At 43.9% G+C, this 6,000-nt stretch overlaps 1 protein-coding gene across 3 annotated transcripts in view; it reads right to left on the reverse strand.

Moving 5' to 3' along the window:
- raraa (retinoic acid receptor, alpha a) overlaps positions 1 to 4,632 on the reverse strand; it is a 144,356-nt gene extending 139,724 nt beyond the window's left edge. For all 3 annotated transcript variants that reach the window (XM_087845385.1, XM_087845384.1, XM_087845383.1), the window contains exon 1: positions 4,357 to 4,632. The gene's annotated coding sequence lies outside the window, so the exon portion shown is untranslated. The remainder of the gene's footprint in view (positions 1 to 4,356) is intronic.
- Between the last annotated feature and the right edge of the window lie 1,368 nt (positions 4,633 to 6,000).

The following is a 6,000-nucleotide window of genomic DNA, read 5'->3' on the forward strand; positions in this document are numbered from 1 at the left end:
CTGCGGGCTCAAACACCGAGCTATCGCTGGGAATGAAGAGGTCGTCCGGGCTGCCTGGGAGGACGGTTGGCAGGCTAGCTAACAGGCCCAGCCAGGCTGTCTCTCACTCAGAACTGTGGATGTACTCAGTGGAAGCAATTGATACCATTGTTTTATAGAGAGGAGGGTGGAGGGGGATTAAGAAGCAACAATAGGTCTCTTTCACTGGAAATGTCAGCCGTCACGCTGGGGGACTGTCCGACTGGGCAGAGACACTTCTGCAAAAAGCCAAGGTACAAAATGAGTGTGGAAAATAGTATGAAATTCTGTGACAAGTGCAATGAAACACTGCGACACAGGCCAGAAACATCCACATGCCAGCTGGTAGAAATGCAATCTCAAACATGCAAAATAAGCTGTGGGAAACTTTACAACAAAGATCAGTCAAGCCATGTCAACCATAAATACAACCCCCTGAGTATATTATTATTTTATGTGATCTTGAAGTGGGGAGGGGGATCAGCGCTTCAATTCTGCAGTAAAACATCAATGGTTTCAAGGTCTATCAAAACAATGTGCAGCTCGAAACAGATTCTAAATCAATAACCTGGATAATAGGTTATATGGGTCTTTAGCTCAGCCTCATTAGGAAAAAAAGGAGACAATTGTGGCCTCATTCTTCAGGCAAATTAACATAGCGAGGAACCTAAAATAACAACCGATGATCCATTCTGGGACGTTTTATTAAGAGACTATACAACAGAGAGACACAACGTTCTTTCTCTGAGTGCTTTGATAACCCAGCTGGCCTTGGACCTCTTTGAAAATGTTGCTCCAAAGGGTTGAGGTGAATATAAAGAACAAATGGAAGCGAGGCAGCCTGCCGCTTTAAGACTGAGATGATACCAAGTTATTCTACCACTCTGACCTAATTGCTCTCTCGCTCTCCCAACATGAACACTGGGAGCTGTGCACTCTGACACGTAAAGATTATTTAATACCATCAAAGCCATTAAAAAAAGAGGAATAAAAGGAAAGCAGCATAAAAGGGAAGGGGGAGTTAACCCTCACGTGACTGGCAGCACCAGGCACGCTAGTTTGCTATGTGGAGAGCTACAGAATTGGAATCAGTATGCAAAAGCAGGCCTGTCTAACTGCCGCCGGCCAACATGAGTGGAGCTCCCACATCACAGCGGCTCCACTCCCCCTCCAAAAAAAAAAAAAAAAAAATATCCCACTCGGCTTCAGCTACACTCTCCTCCCACCCTTCTTCTCTCCTGCTTTTCCCACACTCGCCCCAGTCCCAAAGGCAACGACTACGTCATTGGGCACCACAGAAAAACCACAGTAATATCCTAATTTATTTCTACTTATTCTGACAGACCGTGGGCCCGTTTCATTTGGGTCAAGGCTGGTTTTATTAGTGTAAAGCCACACTGTGCGGTTCCACTGGACTCCATTTGTAGAAGCATGTTTGCTGCTTACTACTCTTTACGGCAGCATCAGTAGTCAACCAACACCTGTGCACACCAAATAGATTCTAAGAAATAAAAGACAAAAAAAGAAACAAACCCCAATCTTCACATCAGTTTTTCCTATTTACAGCAAGTCGAACTCTTATTTCTGCTGTGTGGTTTTCACTAACAAAACATCTAGCAATCAAAATCTGACAGGGCGTTGGTGCGACTGGGGTAGAGGTGTTTACCATTCAAAAAGCACTGGGTGACACCTCTAGTTGCAGTGAACTTGGTTCATCTGTCAGCACATGCTGACTTCGTACTGTACAGTCATAACCTCGTGAGTCAGCCTGGCACATCATCGACAGGGTAGCAGGCTACTGCGGCCAGCAAGACTGCTACAATCAAAGCACCTGACAGATGCCATCCTTATAATGGTAAAAGAAGAAAAGAAAAACATACTTAAGTCCAAAAGGAGGTCACTAAAAATGCATTAATTCAATACACAAGCCTTATTATACTGATATAATATTACACCACAGGGAAGGGAAAGAGTATATAAATGTGTGAATTGTGCAAAAAAAGAGAAAACCCCACAAAACTAAAACAAACCTTCAAATAAATTCCTCTCATCAAGAACAATCCAAACAACTGTTAATAACTCACCACGTATCATCTGCTGAATTCACTAGTTCCATGTATGATGAGAAAAACTGTCATCACATGTAACCAAACTCACAGAGCTAGGAGCTACTGACTCACCACTGCCATGCCAAACCAACAACAACAACAAAAAAAGAGAGAGAGACAGACAAAAAACCCTTTCTAGTGTTTGAGTTGACTCTACAAACTATAGAGGAAGCAGAGGGACACGCCGAGGGCGTGGGGGAGGTGAGGTGGCAAACTGAGTGTGCCACTGCCTCTGCTGACATGATGATACATTTAGGGCACACGAGGCCTTTGACTGGCACGGTTCACACGAGAAGAGTCGCTGCTTTCCGCCAACACTTGTCACAGAAGTTCTGACTGCATCACAGAAACCACTCCTGTCACTTTTTTTACTAACAAATGCGACAGTGGGCAGTATGACTAGGTCTTTAGATCTTTAATAGACCTTCTGAGAACAAAAAAAAACAACCTTTAAAATCTTACTAGCATGAAAACGGCATGTGACTGCAGGAAACCCTTTCTCTGAACCTCGCTCAATTAAAACGCTACTATGAGATCTGCTCGCGAGTGCCAGTATCATGCCTTTCATATAACCCCGCAGCTTATCGGGAACTGTATTTTTAGAACACAATGATGAGCATGCGTGACATCGGATCAGGTATCACAAGATGGCTAGACAGTAAACACAACAATTTTATGCAAAATGTCTGAAGGTTATTATCAAAAATTTTCATTAGAGTGACAGCTTACTGGGTAGGAAAGAATAATCTTGTATTCAGGCCAAGCCTTGCCAAACCGTGGTGAGGGCACAGCATTTAACTGTGAATCACACCAAGACGGGAGGTGACAGGGTGGGAAAACCCTCAAACACCCCAGATTTCCCAGTGAGTGACTCTTCCCCTAATGCATCTTGCTCTGAATGTCACAGACTGTCACAGGAAAGGTCGGGTATGTTTTTTTCCTTTCAGTGCCACCCTGCGATCGCTTCCCCCTGAAAACAACCGGTCTGCCCTGCCATGCAGCCAGCAGAGAAGATCTAGAGAGTCATAGCTTAAATAAATAAATCACTCAACAAATCCTACACAGGAAATGAGGGTTCATTCAAACACAGGGAAACATCTCTACAAAGTACCGCTATCAACAGAGGGTACAGAACACTGTAATCTGTGGTTTATAAGACAACATTTTACAAGACAACACTGCAGGATTTTGATGCTGCAGGGTATACTTAGAGACTCCTGACATTTAATTTGAGGTGATGCAGACGCCTTAAATCGCCACATTATCTTGACAGCAGATAATCGAGAGTGTTAACAAATTGGGGGAGATATCTGTCAGTTTGCCAATGTACCTTAAGGCTATAAAGAAAAGCAACAGAAAAAAAAGCATGTGGCTGTTTTTGTTACAGTACTTTTTTTTCCCCTTGTCGGGTCAGCAGGTATGCAGCTCAGTTTCAGAGCACCTTGAAAGTATTGCAAGCAGTGGCCGGTGCCTCTAGTCTGCACACCGAGGAAGTGGCTCCCTGACATGACCGGTATTAATTATGCACTGGAGCAAAGTTTACCTCCAGCCTGAAGTAGCCCACAGCCAAACAATGGTGAGCGAAATGTGCATAGCGCACCATGTGAAATGAAATACTATCTCCCCACATTCCGCTGTCCCGACGCTGCCAAAAACACTAGCTTTTCTCTGAGAGGGTAACAGAGACACCCAGACATACATTACAGGGTTTTCCCCTCCTTCTCTTTTAATCCGTAAATCCCCACTTTCTCAACAGCCAAGCTAGGTGGACACCGAAACGGCTCTGTTAATTAAGTAAAGGAAGCTGTCAGCACTTAAATGTGACCCGATGTCTTTCCAACCTCCACCTAGGCAAAGAAGCGTTAGCTCTGACATGCTAGCCGACCTAAGAAGCGTCGGATTCGCATTTATAACGTCGCTCGGTTAAACACACCTATGGTTTATTTTTTTTGCTTAATTGGCCATGAGAACGCCAACTTGACAGGGAGTTTTATGGTCAGGCTGTCCAGTACGCTTCTGCCAATGAACGGCGTTAAAACAAACAAACAAACAAAAAACTGTCACACCCGTGCATTTAATGACCGTGCCGACTCGTGACGCGTTCAAAGTCCTCCAGGTGTAAAGCGGACAGGTTACTACGGTGCCTGGTTAACCCCCCGAAGGAGACCCGAGAACTGGACACATGCTGTCAAATGTTGTCTAGCTGTCAATGACAAGTGTATGGTAATACCTGGGACCTGTTGACTCCTCCTCCTGCCGCTGCTGCTCGCCTCGGACTGCTGCTGGAAGTTCAGTCGCGCCGCTGTATTTCTAACGCGGGTTGTAGTCTCTTTTTTCTTTTCTTTTCTTTTTTTTTTTGAAAGTTTTCCGCCGACTTCTCAAAATCTCCAAAAAACGGTGGCCCTCACGAGCGCTGAGTGAGTTAACCCCCACCGGGCAAACAGCGGGTAAGAAGTCGGCGAGTGGCGTTCAGAGAGCAAGCAAGTTCGAAACGACGTTCGCAGAAGCAACCATGGCAGTCACGTTCTCTGGCTGTGAAATCCAACACCAGCCCTGACCCCGCCCCCTTTCGCTTTACTGGGGCCTGTCATCGAAAAAGTGGATGTCCTGTTTCTCTCCAGATGTGCTCCGCGCGCTGCTGCAACCAAGCGAGGCAACAAGAAGGAGCACTCACTTTGTTTTGGTTGCATTTTTAATGCGTTTCTTGCAGCTCGTTTATGCTCCATTAAAAATACACACAGTTTTCTATCAGTCTCTATATCTAAACAATGAAACCAAGCACACAGTGCAGACAGATGAATTTTTATTTTATATATATTTTATTTACTTTTTTTTGGCAAAACAGCTTCAACTTAAAATGATTTCGACACTTTAAAACATTCAGTGATGTTATTAACTCCATATCATCGCGGTGGGACGGGAAAGCTGTGCAGTCTTTCTGATTTTTGTTCAAATATGTATTATCAGCATAAAATTTTAAACGATCCCGCCGCCGTTGCGTGACTATGCCTCGGTGTCTTGCTGAGAACACCATTAAAGCCTCTAAAATATCTTCCATCGCAGGTTGTGCTTTTCCCTTTTGTCACACCGCATTTGGGCAGTCGGCTTCTTCTGTTTAATCCTCCACTCAGAGGAAAGCTCCACCTGAGCGCATAAAGAGGGGCCGCGCTGTCAGTGGCTTTCAAGCATAATTATGCATCTGTTTAACAGCCATGTGTTCGGTTAGTCTGCATTTTAATTTTGTAACACGCACCTTACATTTGTCTATGTTGAAAGAGCTGTTATGCATATTATACGGTACTGTGCAAAAGCATTGAGCCACCCATAATTTGGGAAATGGATAAAGGGATTATTCAACAACATGTGCAAACATACAAGTAAATACAGAATATGAAGCAAAAACTGAGTGTTTTTCTGACAAATTTGATCATATTTGGTAGGATCACCTAAATTCTACTACACTCTGTGCTCCTTCAGTATTGCTATTCTCTGCTTCAGTAGTGTTGAGGTCCAGACTTTGGGGAGGCCAGTCTATGGCTGAGAGTGTTCCATGTGTTTTTCTATCCAGGTATGCTTTTACTGCATTGCTAGTATGTTTGAGACCATTGTTGTGCTGAAAACTGAAGCAGATGTTTTCCAGTTGACATTGTGGATCCAAATCTGACTGTACATTTCTGCATTCATAACTCCAACAATTTTGACAGAATCTCCAATTCCACTGGCTGAAAAGCAACTCCAAACTGTGACACAGCCTCCACCATGTTTTACATTGAGTTTTACTTACTATTTTTGTTTTGTTTTGTTTTTTTGCTTGAATAATTCACAGGTCACTGTTAGGTGGGTTAACAAACAAACAGACAAACTGACATTCCAA

The sequence above is a fragment of the Neolamprologus brichardi genome, chromosome 8 (assembly GCF_056152115.1).
Source record: "Neolamprologus brichardi isolate AB-2024 chromosome 8, ASM5615211v1, whole genome shotgun sequence".
Classification (NCBI taxonomy): domain Eukaryota; kingdom Metazoa; phylum Chordata; class Actinopteri; order Cichliformes; family Cichlidae; genus Neolamprologus; species Neolamprologus brichardi.